The following is a 17,271-nucleotide window of genomic DNA, read 5'->3' as shown; positions in this document are numbered from 1 at the left end:
GTGCACCCAAGGCAAGTGGTTGAGGACTCTGAGGCTCACTTGTCTCATCTGTAAAATGAGCAGAAGCCCATCCGCCTGTGTCACTCCCCCTGTCATCGGCTCTTCCCCACCATCGCTCCCCAGCACCCAGGAGCCACTAGACCTGGTAGTCTGCCCGACTCAGGGCTGGGCACGGGAGGGACAACCATGCTACCCAGGCCAGCTCACCCTGCAGGGGGGGCAGGCACAAACCAGGGCCTGGACAGTGGGAGGTGCCAAGCCAAGCTGTGGGAGAGACACACGTGTGGCCTTGGGACCACAACAGGACACCAGCCTGGCATAGGGGGTGAGGGAGGCAGGAAAAGCTTCTGGGAGAAGATAACGCATGAAGCCTGCAGGAAAGGGGAACAGGGTAAAGGCAGACAGACCAGGAGAACTGGCCAGAGCAGCCCCAGGCACACAGTAGGTGCTCAATTAATGCCTGATGAGTCGGTGACTGAGCCTGTGAAGCAGGAGAAAATGGAAAGCCAGGGGGATGACCCTTTAAGGTCACAGTGTCCCCAATTCGCCTGCCCTCCCCACACCAGCCTGCATACCCAGCAAGGGAGAACCACAGCCTGTAGACACCCCGAGGCCCAGCACGCGGACCCTGGAGCCCACACTCTCTCTGCTGTGCTGGCAAGCTGAGCAGCCTGGGAATGGCCAAGTCCCTGAATTCCTGCCCAAACCCGCGGGGCGGCCTCCAGGGAGGCAGAGAGCGTCCCCCGCTCCTGGCCTGGCCACAGCAGGAGACATCCCAGCCAGGAGGCCCATTTAGGAAATGGGTGGCGGGGAGCTGTGGGGGCGTGGGGGGCAATGCCTGCCAACCAATGCCAGGGCTGCCAGGCCGTCCACCCTCTGGTCTCCCAGGAGGCTGGGGGAGCTCCCCGGCAGGGCCCAGCCCCTGGATACCCGCGAGCCAAAACCACTCAAAAGCCACAGGCCAAATGAATCCACTTTCTGAAGTGCCCAGGGAGTGAGGGAGACACGGCTGTCTGTGTTCCCGCGCCCCGGCCCAGTGAAGCGTGGGCAGCACCACCACGGGAAGGGGCGGGTTATGTCTCCCCAGCTGCCCCTACCGGGTCCCCAGCCCTGGGCTGACTGTGGGCAATGGGATGCGCGTTCAGGACACCCTCCTGTACTTGCAGGGCAGGTCCTGGCCCTGAGGGGTCTTCGGATGCCTGCTGTGCCCTCTCGGATCCCAGGGAAGGGCCCCAAGCGTGTCCCAGGCAGGTAGGAGCAGGTGGGAAGGGGTGACCCAGCTAAGCCGCCAGGACTGTCTCACAGGGGCCCAATCTCTTGGCCGTGGCAGCGTTCCTCCTACAGTCTGGGTCCTCCCTCCTGGGAGTCAGGTGGGGTCTCCTCTCCCTGGGCCCCAGGGTCCATCCACACAGCACCTGCTGCCACAGGGGACCCCAGGCTGGGGGCGGCAGGTGCACGCTGCCTCACTTCTCCATCACCTGGGAACCGGGTGCCAGGACCGCACCGGGGAAGCTATGAACATCCACCTATCATGTCCAGGGCACAGGGTAGGTGGAGAGTCCCCCTGAGTGCAGGGGGGCTGCAGGGTGGGAAAATTTGGGGGAGGGTGCAGGGGGATGATTAAGAGTGAGGAGGGCACACAGGGGCAGAGTGCAGGGGCAGGAGGGTACAGAGTAGGGACGGTGCAGGGGGAGGGTGCAGGGGGATGGTGAGGGAGAGGGCATAGGGGTGGAAACATGGGGAGGGAGGAGGACCCGGGGTGAGGGAGGGAATGGGGTACAGTGGCCCCCGCCCGAGGACTGGACAACCCTGAGCCCCTAGGCCCCTCACTGGCCCCCTTTCCCTGTCCGGGAGGAATGGGGAAGCCTCCCCAGGCCCCATGCCAGGCCCTAGGGCAGCGTGACCCCAGCAGACACGGGTCCTGCCTCCAGAAGCCCCTCGGGTGTCCCTGCAGACACGGGGAGGACGCTCTGAGGGGCCTGGTGTCCCAGCCTCCCCCCCCCCCCCGACTGCAGTGGTCCTTGGGAGAGGTGTGGAAGGGTGTTAGGGCCCAGCAGTCCCCTTGGGACTGGCACCCAGGACGTAGGACGCCTGCACCCCACATGCCTCGCTGTCCCCAGCAAAGCCCTGGCCTTACGGGGAACAGAGTGGCCGCGGCAGGACCTGTGGGGGCTGGGTGGGGGCTCCAAGGCCAGAGGCAGTGAAAACCCACAGGGGATCTTGGGTGCCTGAGCCAACCCTCTGAGCACAGCCCCTGAGCTTCTTTTTTTTTTTTTTTTTAATTTTTATTTATTTATGATAGTCACAGAGAGAGAGAGGCAGAGACACAGGCAGAGGTTGAAGCAGGCTCCATGCACCGGGAGCCCGACGTGGGACTCGATCCCGGGTCTCCAGGATCGCGCCCTGGGCCAAAGGCAGGCGCCAAACCGCTGTGCCACCCAGGGATCCCCAGCCCCTGAGCTTCTGTGGTGAAAGAGGGAAATGAGCTGAGCGGGGAAGGGAGGAGGGAAGGGCACAGAGTGGCCCTCTGTGACCCGGGGGCGTCTGAGACGGGGCAGAGGTGCTCTCCCCACCCTCACCTCCGCCCGCCCCCCCTCCCGCCACCTCTGTGCCCCGGAGCCCTTTCCCCGGGGAGGGGGACAGGGACAATGCTGACATGCTGACCTGTCTCTGCCTCTCTCTCTCTCTCTGTCTCTCATGAATAAATAAATAAAATCTTTTTTTTTTTTTTTAAAGTGATGCTTCAGCCTTTCAGGGCCCTCCCCCTTGAGCCCACAATGGGATGGTGATGTGACCAGCCTCAGCTCGGGTGGTGGCAGGGCTGGGTCAGTATCCCAGGGGTCTGGCCTGTACCAGCCCCAGCTGAGAACAGGAGACTGAGAGAGCCTCCTGACCCCCAGAAGTACCCCCGGTCGTGGGACTCCAGGAACCAGAGCAGGGGAGCGATCTGTGGGGAGTGGGTCCCCGGCCCTAGTCACCAGGCAGGCGTGGAGGCCACAGGCCTGCGCATTCCAGGCTAATTGGCGTCTGGCAGAGCACGCTCCTCCACAGCAGGCCTGGCTCTCCAACCCCTCCACACTCTGACACCACCCCCGGAACACCCCCCAAATCCAAGCTGACCTGGCCCTGTCCCTCCTGGGCCACCCCAGAAGCTGCTGACCCTGGCCCTCTCGGAGCCCAGAGGCACCACGGTGGCGGGGGTGCAGGCCTGGAAGGAATGTCTCCCTGACCTGGGGGCCCCAGCATCGTGGGGAAGCCAGCCCGGGGCAGGCACGGACGCCAGAGGCCCGGGAGATTAGAGCCGCCGCCTAAACAGTGATAGGGAACCGCGTCCGCGCTCATCCAGACGCCGGGATGAGGAAACCGAGCTCCGGGCAGAGCGTGGCCCCGCGGGGATTGCCTAACGGGTCTGTCGCAAGGGGTTTGGATTCCAGGGCCGGGCCTCTAGCCTCCCTGCCTCCCGACCGCCCTGAGCACCTAAGGTTTGGGGACGGCAGCTGCCAAGCAGAGCAGAAAGGTCAGATGTCCCTGGGCCCCCACACCCTGTTGTCTGTGGGCTAGACGTGATGGGGCAGGGACAGGGCCTCAGGGCAATGGGGCCTGGGGCTGACCCTTCCCTCCCGGCATGGCCCTGCAATACCCTCCTGTCACGCCCAGGCTGTCAGACCACCATGGGCCTGCCTCTATTTCCCCTCCACGTGCAAGCGGGTGCGATGCCATTTCCTCTTCCCCCCCACCCTGAAGCCAACGGCACCACCCCCTTCCACAGGTGGGGATGCCAAGGCCCAAGGAGGTGAAGGGATGCAGCCGGGACCGCACCCAGAGCCATGGATTTCACTCCTTGTTTGTGGGTGGACAGCAAACCAGGCACCCACAGACAGACCCCATGCAGCCTGTGGGTCAGAGAGACCCCTGTGGCCTGGGCCCTTGGTCCCCATTTTGAAGTGAGGGTCCTGGGAGGATTGGGCACAACTGTCTGTGGAGCAGTGGCTGCCTTCTCAGTCTTTAGGGCCAGGCACCCCCCATTCTGCATTCATTCCCCTGGTGAGATACCCACCATCCAGGGGCTCAACTGCCCACCCCAGGGACACACCTGGCCTGGCACCCAGGAGTCAGGTGCACAGCTCAGCAGTCAGGTGCCCCTGACACCCCTTCAGAGGCTCGGTGTCATCTGCAAAACAGGAGCAGTGGCATGCCCACCTCAAGAGCCAGCTAGGAAGACATGCGTGTGACATGTGCTCAGCACATGGCGAGCCAGCCCCATCCTCCTTATTGGGGGGCTCTGCTTCCTAGGACAAACAGCCCCACCTTTCCCACGCACTAGCCCTCCGCAAGCCACGTCCCTGCAGGGAGCTTGCAAGGCGCGGTGCTCACACTGAGGCGCTGCGGTGGGGCTCCCTATGGGCTGTTGCCTGGGCACCCCTGTGACATGCTGGTCCCTGCCCCCCCCCCCCCCCCCCCGCTCAATCCCCCTCGCCTTTGCAGAACTTCAGGCCAGAAGCAGGACGTTCGGGAAGTTTCAAGGGGCCCGCCATGGCTGAGAGCCCTGCAGTCCAGCTCTGGCTGTGCTCAGGGCGTGTCCGGGCGTGTCCCACGACCCGTCCATGCCAGGACCCATGTAATCCGCCCAAAGCAACATGGCTAGTTAAAAGTTTTATTGATTGAACACAATTGACTGTAAGTAGTAAAAGTTCTCCCGATGTAACCCACTTTTTCTTAATGGGTAATCTCAGACACTCGAGTTTGTATGTTAAAGGAGCTTTAGGACAATTTAATAGCTCATAAAATTTTATAGTCCCAGTTGAAATCAGAGTGATAACTCTGGCCTGCGCAGCTATAGTTCGCTAAACGTCCCTCATCTATTTTTTCCCCCTCTGTTTATTGGAAAGTTAACATCTGCTCTGCTATGGGGGTGAGCGGGGGTGAAGAAAGAAAAACAATGATCTATTTTTCCAAAAAGAGAGGTAAAACATTCCGGCTCTCCTGGCAACATCCTATTTTCCAAACACATGGTTTTCTTTTAAGTCAGAAGGAGGTCTGATAAACCAGCTGACCCACAGTTGGCACCATATCCCAGCAAGCATGGGTTCCCCTGGAGGTACAGCCTATCTGGGGCTACCCAGGCCACACCCATGGCCTGGGGTCGGCCACAACCTTGTGGGGCCCGTCCATAGTCACAACCTGGTTGTTTATAAAGTGCCCACTGTGTGCACAACCTGGGAGGGAGGGGGTGGGCATCCACACACGACGAGGATACAAGCTTCGCCTTACCTCCAGAAGCTGAAGCTGTGGCTGAGGCCCGCACCCAGGCAGACGGGTCAGCCCCCCCGAAGGCTTCACGGAGGAGGTGCACACGGCACGGGGCCCCATGTGCCCGTAATACACGGGAGCTCTGTCCAGGTGCCAGAATCCTGGCTGTGCCCTCGGCAGTGTGTCGCCCGACCTCGGGGAGCCTCGGTGTCCCCTGCCTTTCAGATGGGATCACTCAGTGTCTACGCCTCCGGCCAGTGAGGACAACAAGGAATGAAGCATGTGGAGCGCCAGCCAGAGCCGGCGCTTCAGGCATGTTATCAAGAAGAAGGAGATTCAGGAAAACAGTTTGCGGTTCTTTGAAAAGTTAAAACCTAGAATTACTACCCTGCCCAGCAACTCCACTTCTCCATCACGCACAAGACGGCTGCACACGGGGGCCTCCGGCAAGTCCACGCACATGCGTGGTCATGACTGCCAAGAGGTTGTGCCCGTCCGCTGGGCGGCAGTCTGCCACGGGGTGGGGTGGGGGGATCCACCCGCAGAGCCACAGAGAGAAGTGAGGTCCCGATGCACACCGCAGTGTGGGGAGCCTCAGGAACATCCGTGCCCTGGGAGAGCCGGTGTCAGGTTCCTCCTGTAGAGGCAGGAAGCACCTTGGTGGTTGCGGGGCTGGATGAGCGAGAGAGGGGGCTCCTCCGGGCCAGTGAGCATGATTTGGGACTGAAACACAGAGGTGGTGGGTGCACAGCCCCATGAACGTGCTAAATGTCACTGAACTGCACACTTTAAGATGGTTCCTGTTACCGTATGTGAATTTCATTTCAGTGAAACAAATTTTTCTTGAAGGAAGGAAATTTGGACCGACAATGGGGCGCTCTCCGGGGACAGACCCCAGACCCCGCGCCTCCTTTACCCTTCTGGTCTGTGCAGGGGTCCGACCCTGGAAGCTCGGAGCAGGGTGGCAGGTCAGCAGGGCCGAGATGGGGCAGGCGGGAGCGGGGGCACGGGCTTGCTGCCCTGCCAAGTGCAATCACGAGGCTGTGTCCTAGGGGCCGCGGGAAGGGCTGCGTTACACCCGAGCTCACTTACGGGAGGGTCAGCACGGGGGACAAGCTCTCAGGCACACGGAGCGGGGGGTGCCCGCCCCAGGAGGTGAAAGGACATGCTCCGTGAGAGAACCACAGGGGTCAGTGCAGAGCCCCCACCTGCCCCAGGCATCCCGGGGGGCCTGCGTCTCCCTCCAGTGCCCCCAGCCACTCCTCTCTCCTGCCTTCTCTGGATGCCTCCTAGAGGTCCCATTCCTGATTCCTGCCCAGGCGAGGAAGCAGGGCAGGGGAAGTGCTGTGCCCTTCTCGAAGGCAGCCAGGCCCTCACTGTACCCACGGAGCAATCAAGCGATCAAGCTGAACAGGAGGAGGCCCCGGCCACACGTGGCCAGCCGTGAGCCAGGTCCTGGCCTCTCCCACTGACCCACCGCTCCCTGGACAGCCCTCCTGGGCTTTTGCCCACCAGGGAAAAGGATAAAATGAGGCCACCGGGACCTTTGTCTCCTGCCACATGAAAGCACTCATGCACGGTAGGGCAACACGGTCAGATGCCAAAGAACAAGCAGGTGTTCAGCGGGTTAGTTATGGTGGGACCAGCCCCACCACCTGGTGGGACTTTGGGGCCTGGGGAGGCCGCACTGCCACACACGCCCCAGGTCCTCCAAGCCACCCTGGATTTGCAACCTCACTTGACTGGCAAGAAACATGCCTTCTAGAGAATTCGTAAATGCCCTTGGGGGCGTGGTGACCCTCTGAGATGCAGGCGGGTATCAAAGGATCATGCACGGGGTCGCCCCGCTGCTCGTAACCATCCCGTGTGAACAGCAGAGTCATTTTCCGAGCACACGGCTCTTCTCGGGGTAGACTTGACGTTTTGTCCAAGGGGCAGTTCTGGTCCCTCTGGGGCCACCTACACCTCTGGGGGAGGGTCTGCAGCTCAAGCAGAGGACAAGGTCCATGTCACTAGCTCTGCCCCCCGGCCCCTCAGCCTCCACCACCTCGTCTGTCCCAAGCAGGCACCTGTCCACTGTCTGTTCCCCTAAATCCTCCTCCTCCTCGAAGCTGTCCCGACCGCACACCTATAGACGTACCCCCCAACCCGGGCCACTGAGGTGGCCCCTTGTGGCCCACTCCATGATCTCATCTGTGTTTCTTTCCTGCCTCGGCCTCCGTGGGACCTGCCGCGATCCCCACTGGACTCCCTAGCACGGAGCCCTAGAGGCATGTAAATATTTGTTGAGTGATGCCTGAGTGTTGAAACGGAGAACACGCTGTGATCAGGACACCGGAGCTTGAATCCCAGCCCTGTTGCTGCCTTGCATGGTGGCCGTGGGCAGTGACTTGGTCTTTCCCATGCATAGCACAGAGAGAAGGAAGACCGAGGCCAGCCGCTCCCCACCGCTCCGCCAGCCTGCAGATCCTAAGCATGAAAGGGTGTTTTGAGAGATCTTGATAGCACCCCCACCCCCCAAAGAGAGAGGCTGCCGTGCTCGCTGCTCTTTCAGCTCCTGAGCTCTTGGAGACGCTCTGATGTGTTGGCACGAGTGCATTGTGGGCACCAAAATAATCAGATTGCAGGCAGAGGGCGAGAGGGACGGGGAAGGTAATTGAATATCAGAGAGGAAGCTATCCTCAAGCCGGCCATTTCATGGCTCCTTCCCACACTGATGTTCTCTAAGAGGTCCCCCAAATAAAACAGTTCTATTATTTTAGGACTCATAAAACACATGTGCAAGTTACAGCACATCATAGCCAGAATCATAACCACGCTTGCTAAATACCTACTACGCACCCGAAAACACTCAAGGTGGGTCTGACGCTCCCACTCTGCCTGCAGCCTCACCGCTCTGGCCACAGGGCCACCCTGGTCTTGGCCCCAGGCCACTGAGCTGGAGGCCACTGTCTCCCAGCCCTGCCACCCGTTCCAAGCCCTGTGCAGGCTCCCTGGCACCTGGGCTCAACCCTCTCCCATCACAGTGTGGCGCCCCACCACTGTTCATTTCCAGGCCTGGTCACTACAGAGGCAAAATGAAAAATGAGCCAATAACGCAGGGACTCTGAGCCTCTCGGCAAGAAATGCAATAACAGTGGAGAGGCAGTGCCAGCCAGACAGATTAAGCAGGCGTCGCCTCTGAGAAGCTGCCCTCCCAGGCGCTGGGTGACGTTGATAGGGCACAGAGAGGTCTCAGCCCACCAGATAGACAGGGTCACAGCCTGGGCGGGGGCAGGTGCCTGGGACCCCGCTTCAGCCCGGACTCGCTCGCACAACTCATGAGGGGCCTGGGCAGCTGGCTTTGCTCCTCTGCCCCTCAGCTTCCGGGTCTGCACAACTGGGCACCCATCTGGGGCTGCCCTGGGACCTGAAGAAAGTGCACGGCTGGGAAGTTCTGGCACCGGGTGAGGGCCCCATGAACGCGCCCACCCCCGTTTATGCAAAGACAAGATCCTGCTAATCTAGAATAACTATTCCCCCAGAGAGAACAGGGTGGTGAAGGCGTTTCAAAAGGAATGCATATTTAATACAAGTTACGGGATAACTAGGTGGATCAGCAGTTGAGCATATGCCTTCATTCAGCTCAGGGTGTGATCCCAGGGTCCTGGGATCAAGTCCCACATCAGACTCCCTGCATGGAGCCTGCTTCTCCCTCTGCCTGTGTCTCTGCCTTTCTCTGTGTGCCTCTCCTTAATAAATAAATAAATATTAAAAAACACAGACACGCACACACAAGTTGTCGGTCATCATAGGCCGCGTGCCCCCACCCCCACCCCCGCACCTTGGAAAGGGTCAAGGGGCAGCTTGACGCCAACTCCAGAACAATCTACCCCCCTAGACTCAGAGATCCACTGGCTCTCAATCCTGCTGAACCTCATGGGGGAGGATTCTAGACATTTGCGCTCAGGCCCAAAGACGTATTTTACTGGCTTAGTGTAAGGACCCCAGCCCAGACCACTTGACCCCTGTGCCCCACAGGGCACCCAGCAAGTGGGCCTCCTGCCTCTGCACCCTCCTGAGGGGGCCAGGAGGCTCCCACCCCCCGAGTGGGCCAGCACAGCCCAGTTCCACAGCAGCACCAAGTCCCACGGCCATTTGCATGAAGTTATGCTGCCCAGGTGAACCTCACAGACACCCACCAGGCCCAAGAGCCTGAGAGCTCCAGTAAGTCTTGATGGAACATGGACGCCAACAGGCCAGCACCCTGGCCTCCCACCTCCATGTGAGGCCACGGGACCCTGAGTCTGTCATGTGGGGACCCAACAATGCAGCAAAGTAAGGCCCCACCTTTACTGGTGTCTGGCAGTGTGGCCATGAAGGGAACACTCTGAACATCACCGGAATGCGCCACAGGGTCACCCCGAGCAAGGGAACCCCTCTGCCCAGGAGAGAGCCGGTCAGAGCCGAGTGACCCAACAGCAACCTGCCCCCCCCCTGAGGCGAAAGGAAAGGTCAGTAATACTGACCCTCTATATTTATTGGATGTTTGGGGTATTTTGTTCATTGTGGACATTTTGCTTTAATTTTCATTTTTAAGAATGTTGCACGAAAGCATTCTTTCCCTGGATTGAGGAGTTTCCCAGAGCCTAGGTGGAGTGCCTGGCTTTCCTCACCCCGGTTCCAGCCCTGCATCTCCTGTGCTGTGTCGTGTCGACGCCACCCTGCCCACTCTCTGGGCCTCTGGACACTGTGCCGGTCATGCTGGGGACCCGCCAGGCCCCCCAGCCAGTGAAGACGACCTCTGTACAGGCTCCATATGTCCCCCAGAGTACTTCACGGCGGTTAAAAGCTTCCCCTCCATAGGGGCATTTTGGAGATTCAGGGAGTGCTCTTCGGGGTCATCACAGTGACTGTGGTGGGAGTAGTAAGCAGGGCTCCTCCATTGTGAGGACCCCCACCAAACACAGACCCCCTGAGACGCACACAAACTCTAACAGTCCCACTAGACGATCTGGGACGTGAAACTTAACGACCCCTGAGCATCTTTCGTGCATGTCTAACAACCACCCGATTTCCCAGGAAATCACCTCCCTGTGAATTGAAGGCAACGCGCCTTGCTCTGTTTGGGACTTTTCCATTTGGGGCAGGCACGTCCCAGACACTGCCTGAAGCGACGGCGACCCCCACACACGTCCCCTGCACCACCTGCGTCTCTGGCTGGGGCCATGCAGCAAATCTGTGACCTGGAGCGAGACTCCAGGGAGCCCCCACTGGGGATGGGGGATGGGCACTCACCTATTGAAATACACATTATTTTATTATCCATGATTTTCCTTTAGTTTATCCTTTATGTTACAGTCAGAACATTATACAGATTTTTCCTGAAATTCTACATGAAATGAGTTCTGTTTCCCATGATTCTCCTCTTAGACTGTCAGTTTAGGGGATCCTGACTACACACACACACACACCCCAGAGTGCCTGGGAATGTTACAGAATGCTGCTACACCTGGTCTGGGAGGGGTGAGGGCAGGGGTGAGGCCAAGGGGCAGAGGAGATGCTCTCCTGTGCAGCCCCAGTGGGGACCCTCAGGTGTCAACCCCAAGCCGAGCAGGTGGCCCCAGCCTGCTGGCCTCTGCTTCCTCATCCATACAATGAGAACGTTCCAGATGCCCCCAGAGCCGGGCGCATGGACCCAGGAAGGCCGCAGCTGCTCTCATTGTGGTTCACATCCTCCAGACCACACGAGAGTGCATCTATCCAGTGGCTTCACCACTTCCACAGCCTGGGCCCTCCTCACGGATCACACAGTAGGTGCTCATCAAAGGTGTGTAGTCCCCACATGAGCTATCCCAGGGCCCCTGAGGTGGTGAGAGGCTCCCATTCCTCAAGGGGGGCTGCTGAGGGCTTCCCCTTCCCTTTGGGGCGGGGGTAGCACAGTCCAGGTAGCCAAGGGGATGACATGTCCTGCAGATGCAGCCTTCCCCCTCTCCCCAGCCATGAGCAGCTGTGGGCCAGGACCACCACCCAGGGCAAAGGCTCAGGATTCCCGCGGAGGGAGGGAGGGAGGGAGACCCATCCACAGTCACTACTCCCACCTGCACACGATCTGCACAGGGCTGTCGGTGGCCATGGAGGCGGGGGACTGGGGGTGATGGAGAGACCACCAGCCCCCACATGCAGCTCTGGAGCAGCAGGGAGGGGGGCAGGCAGAGGTGCTGGTCAGCAGGAAATGAGGGATGGACCCCTCCCAGGAGCCTCCTTGTAATCCCAATTACTGTTATGGAGGAGTAAGCAAATGGGAGGCCCCCCACCTTGGAAGAGAGCCCCCGATGCTTAATTAGCACATTATCTGCCAGCCACCCGACTGGAGTGGGAAAGTGAGCCAAGGAGCAGAGCGGCTTTGGGATTCCAGCTCTACACCCCCCCCCCACACACACACACTGCACAGCGTATTTTAGGGGCTGGTTTGTTTGGGTGCCTGGTGAAGGCCCCAGCAGGCCAGGGAGGATGGAAGCAGGGCCTGGAGCCGGGAGATCCCCCCATGGGGGCAGACCGCCGCCTCCCAAGAGCCTGGAGAGAGGCAGAGGGACAGGAGGTCGGGTCCCTATCGTGTGGTCACTGCTTTCGGAGTGGTGTGTTCGAGCCATGACCCCGGCCACGGGCAGCATCCCCCCAACTCTCTGTGCCTACAGTTTGGCCTTAGGCCGTGGAGCCGGCACGACGCACCTGAGGCTGGCCCACGGTGCTGCAGCCCTTTCTCCGCCGAGCGGTATCCTTCGCAGGCTCGGGCCGGCTGCTTGTCGGCTTCCCAGTGTGAAGGACATCTGGGCTGCTTCCGGTTTTTGCTTAGCCAAGTTCCAGAAAGTGGTTTCTCAGCCCAGAACATGCTTCCCAGCCACCAGCTCTGGAAGAGCCCCTTCCACACGGGTGGCGGTGCACAGACATCTGGGCCATCGTGACAATTGCCAGGGAGTAGTCAGGCTTGGGGACCCAGTCATCAGACACCCCCTGCACTTGGCAGGCCTGGGGTGGCTACAGGCCACTGCTGCCCATCCAGAGTCAGTATAGGTGGGGCCCAGGGATGCTGGGGGGGCCGCCACCCCCTCTGTGCACCAGTGCAGCCCCACCCCCTCCCCATGCAGGGCGCACACAGGGCCCATGCCCTTCCAGACACCCTGGGCTTACACCTGGCCCTGGCGAAGGGGATGCGGGAGACTCCGTGCTGCCATTTCTCAGCGTCCCTTTGTTCCCGAGGAAGGGCTGCTGGGTGGCCAGGCTGGCTGCCCCTTTGCGTCCCTGCCACCCGCCAGCCAGGAGATCACTCAGGCGCTGATACGATCGCCGCGGGACAAGCGGAAATTGGAGTGTCCCCAGTGCTTGATCGCATTGCGCCAGCCGCGGCCGCAGGGACATTAGAGGCCCGCGTAATGGCCCACACTCCGCTCCCCGCACAGCCCCACCGTGACCTTGGGCGGTGTGGAGCCCGCTGCTGTTTTAATGAAAAATCAGGACTTGGGGAATGGCTGCAGCTTCGGGGGGGGGCAGGAAGGGGGAGGGCTCTGCGCCGCTGCCCTCCCTCCATTTGTCCACGCTACCGCAGGCCCATCCACCGCAGGTCATTGGCCACACTAGGCCCTCAGTGGGGGTGACTGAGGACCCCTGAGGAGACAAAGAGAGCCCCACCCCATGGGATGGGGGGACAAACCTGTGAGCTGGGGAAAGGCAGGGGGCCAGGGGGCCGCAGGGAGGAGGAGCCCTCATGGGTTTGTGGCTGCCGCACCAGGACAAAAGAACACCCCACCCAGGCTGGGCTGAGGTACCCGCTCCACTCACTGGCCTCAGTTTCCCCGACTCAAACAGCTCCACCCTCTCCAGCTCTCCCGGTAAGAATGGACAGCTTTGATGGGGCACTACCGTGTGTCCCCACTGTCCCCACAGCATCCTGTGACCCTGGGCTGCCATTCACCCTATTTTCAAGTGAGGAAACAGAATTGGCTGCCCATGGCCATGCAGCAAAGGGAGGGCAAGTGGGGGAGTTAGGGGTGCAGAGCTCTCCACCTGGCAGCATCCTGTGGTCCCCACGCATACCCTGGGCTATCTCACCCAGCTCCTTCCTAGAGGCCAGAGCTGGCCGCCTTCCCTGGACCGAGCCCCTGCCAACTCCTGGCTGACAGCAGACCACGCAGGTGGCCACCTACCCTGGCTCTTTGCAGCCACCCCCAGTCCTACGGGGAATTCACATGCCAAAGTCAGGGGACAGGGCCAAAGCATCTCTGCCAGGGAGGCTCCCAGCCGTCCTTCCCCTCCAGGGACCTGGCAGGAAGGCCCAGCAGGCGGCCACCCCTCTATAAACACACATATAGGCGAGCCACCCCAGGCTGATCCTGGAGTGGCCGCCAGAGTTGATGGAGTTGGGGGCCAGGAGAGTGTCTACTGTAAGTGGGCCCCTGTCTCTGGCTGGGCTGGGACAGTGGGGAGGGGGCCTCTCTGTACCTCCCTCCCATACCCAGGGGGGCACACATCATCACAAGGCAGAGCCGGGAAATGAGGCCTGCACTCGGGTCAGGGAGGGGCTTCAGATTGGATGCCCCCAGCCAGATGCAGGATGCCAGCTTCCCTGGGCATGGCCCCCCCCAGACCGAACCCCTCCTTCCTGCCGCAGTGCTGGCTGGCCAACTGATAACCGGGCCAGCTCCCTGAAGGAAGTTTACTGGAAACCTTGGCCTGGGCCCTCTGTTGATGCCTCTTAATTTTCTTCTCTCTCCTCCTTGGCCTCTCCTGGGATTCGGGAAGGCAAGTGTCTTATTAGCTTCAGCCACTCCAAGCAGGCCTTCTCCTGGTGGCTCACGACCCCCTAGGAACTCAGGTCACCCTCCTCTCTAAGAGGGGCTACATCTGAGTGGTTTCCTTGAGGAGACATCAGCTCTGCTCTGAGGCCAGAGAGAGAAAGCAGACTCTCAGTGATGACGGTGAACAGGTCCAGGGCCCTCCCCAGGGACTGGCCCACATGAAGGGCCGTATGTCTGCTCATACCCTGAAGCCCACAGCAACCCCAGAAGGCAGGGCCTAGCCTGATCCCTATGTTACAAATCAGAACACGGAGGGATAAAAGGACTTTCCCAAGCTCCCATGGCTCCCGTGTAGAGGGGCCAGGATGCAAATCCAGATAAGGCATTCAGAATCCACATCCTTAACCATAGCACTGACCCTGGCACTAAATACCACCCACCTCCCACTGTCCTGTCTCTACACTTCCCACACCTTGTCAGAAAGTCATGGAGTGCTCGTTCCATTTTCCTAATGTGACCTCGTGGGAGGCCTCCTGCCTGACCATCACCTCACATCCCACACCCCTCCATATCCCACAGGGCCCCGCCCCCACCACCATGTGTGCTGTCACTTCCACAAGAAGCCTTGGATGGTTCAACCCCTGCCCCAAGATGGCACCCCCTGGCACATTGTACAGCAGACTGCATGCAGTAGGTGCTCAGAAGTGCTGACTTACTCCAGAACTTTGGAGTCACACAGAGACTGTACCCCATAATGGAGCCAGAGACCCGGTGCCAATGGGTCCTGAGGGGCCCAAGGTGGGGACTGGGGGGGACATCCTTTGCTGAGTGCTCCTGTGGCCCAGTGGAGCCACTGCTCCATCTGCAGCTCCCCACACAGCCTGTAAGAGTCTCATGGCACCTCTGAGCCACACAGTCCCCACTTACAGGTTAGGAAAATGAGGCTGTAACAGGCCAACTCACTTGGCCAAGGTCTCCAGCCTGCAAGAGGCAGGGCTGGAGTTTGAAGCTGGCCCTTGACAGCACCTAGCACTGATGCCGTGATCCCTGGCACGTGGCAGGTGTCACCAGCCATGAGAATGCAGAAAGCCCCCTGCAGACGGCTCCTGCTGGAAACACAGCCCAGGCCACCCCAGAGGCCAAGCCCAAGGCCAGCCTGCAAGGGTACCACCTGCACTGGCCCTGGCATGGCCACAGTTCAGAGCCCTGTGGGGTTTTTAATCAGCTCCCACATGGAGCACAGACATGATTTGTAACGTGGGTCTGGGACACGGCTGCCTCCACTCAGCTAATGAACACAAGGTTTTGGCTGCATGTTTGGTTCAGAGTGAATCGCCCTGGACAATCCCCACCATGTGGCAGCAGCAGCTAGTGGTCGAGTTCATCCATCCCCTTTCCCAAGGTGGGGCGGGGGGACATGACCTGGCCTGGTCTCCCCCGGCAGGGGAGTGGGAACAGGGGGCTGGTGCTGCTCTCGAGGCAGTGACACTGACCCTCCTCTACACTGGCCACTTGCTTGCCCCTGCCCCCCTGCCAGGTGGACTTGGGGTCGGAAGCCAAAGAGGGCAGGAGGGCTGAGCTGGAGCGAGACCGGCATGAAGGAGGGACACGGGGGACTCTCCTCACTGGAGCCTTCTTCCCACTCCAGGGCACCAAGAGTGGCAGCCCACTGGGGCACCTAGGTAGCTCCATGGTAGAGCATCTGCCTTTGGCTCAGGGTGATCCCAGAGTCCTGGGACTGAGTCCCACGTCGGGCTCCCTGTGTGGAGCCTGCTTCTCCCTCTGCCTGTGTCTCTGCCTCTCTCTCTCTCTCTCTCTCTCTCTCTCTCTCTCTCTCTCCATGTGCCTCTCATGAATAAATAAGTAAAATCTTAAAAAAAGAAAGAAAGAAAGAAAGAAAAAGAAAGAAAGAAAGAAAGAAAGAAAGAAAGAAAGAAAGAAAGAAAGAAAAGAAAGAAAGGCAGCCTACCTTCTGACCCAGAGTCACCTGCACCCCACGAGTACCCTCTTGTCCTGGCACCTCTGAGGTCACCTCTGATGCAGCCCATCCCCAGCCCACTTGGAGTTGGGCCTGGAGCCTGCACTCCATGAATAGCCAGCACCAAGCAGCAGAACCTCCCTGAGCCTCAGTCTCCTCAACTGTGAAATGGGTGCCTGTGCCACAGGGTCCTAGCATGTTTCCTGTGAGGTGACACGGGTCAAACCATAGATACAGAGCCGGGCTCAGGCAATGCCCCATGACCAGGAGCTATGGTCATTAGTGTCATCACTGGGGCCCAGCACCCCACGGCCTCAGCTGGAGTGGCCAACGTTCTCCTCCTGAGGCAGAGAGGCACTCACCTCGCTTCCCCAAGTGAAACGCCTCAGATGTCTTCTTCCTTTAGTAGGTTGGCCCCACTCCTCCTCAGCTTTCCAGTACCACTGAGAGCTGGCTTCCTCTGGCAGCTGCTGGCCCACCGGGACCCCATCCTTGCCTGTCCACCCAGGTGGTTCCCAGCATGGGAGGCCCCATGGACCCACAGCCTACTTGGCCACATGTTTGCCCACGTGGTCGGGCTGCTTTGTGGTGGAAAGGACACGGGGCTGGGGTCCAAGGAGGAACCGACAGCTCCCAGGAGCAGGACGACTTGGCTCGACGACCGCAGAGAGGCCGCAGAGGCCCAGGAGGGGAGGCCAGCCACACCGGAGGCCACGACGAGCATGCCAGAGGCCCAGGGCCCACAGACAGCCAGGCGCCCCAAGGATCTCTGCCCTGCTTGGAGGCCAGCTACGCCAGCTTTATCCTCGCCACACCACCAGCCAGCCAGGTCCCCAGGAGAGAGTGGGCAGGGGCTGCTCGGGCTGCAGCGTGTAAAGAAGACCAAAGAAAGGAGAGAGTCAGCGTTTGCACCGCATGCTTTCACCCCTGGAGCATTTCTGGGCCGTGAACACCAATTGCGATGCCCTGGCTTGTGGGCCCCAAGATGACAAAACCGGGGAGGGTGCCAGGCTTGGGCTCCAGCTCCCCTGGGACGCCGGCTCCAGCTGCCAAGTCCTGGCAACTGCATGCACACAGCTGCTGGAGGCCATGAGGACCGTGGCACCGCGGCGGAGCCACTGCCATGGCAGACAGCTGGTCCCCCTCAGGTGGCCCCGAACCCTGGTGCCTCCTGGAGGCTGAGTCCAAACCAGGACCCGCAAGAGCCTGGGCCCCAGACAGGGCTCTGGTAGTGACAATGCCTGTGGTCGGCGACAAACAAGCCTAGGA

The 17,271-nt window shown here is 60.3% G+C and overlaps 1 long non-coding RNA gene across 1 annotated transcript; it reads left to right on the top strand.

Moving 5' to 3' along the window:
* Nucleotides 1-937: 937 nt before the first annotated feature.
* LOC129513409 (uncharacterized) lies at nt 938-2,695 on the top strand. Its single transcript, XR_008665243.1, has 3 exons — nt 938-1,251; nt 1,428-1,547; nt 2,303-2,695. It is a non-coding gene; the product is annotated as an uncharacterized LOC129513409 (long non-coding RNA).
* The last annotated feature ends 14,576 nt before the right edge of the window (nt 2,696-17,271 follow it).

Source organism: Nyctereutes procyonoides, unplaced genomic scaffold (assembly GCF_905146905.1).
Source record: "Nyctereutes procyonoides isolate TBG_1078 unplaced genomic scaffold, NYPRO_anot_genome, whole genome shotgun sequence".
Classification (NCBI taxonomy): domain Eukaryota; kingdom Metazoa; phylum Chordata; class Mammalia; order Carnivora; family Canidae; genus Nyctereutes; species Nyctereutes procyonoides.
Note: the sequence above shows the minus strand (reverse complement) of the source record. Positions and strands in the feature narration are given on the sequence as shown.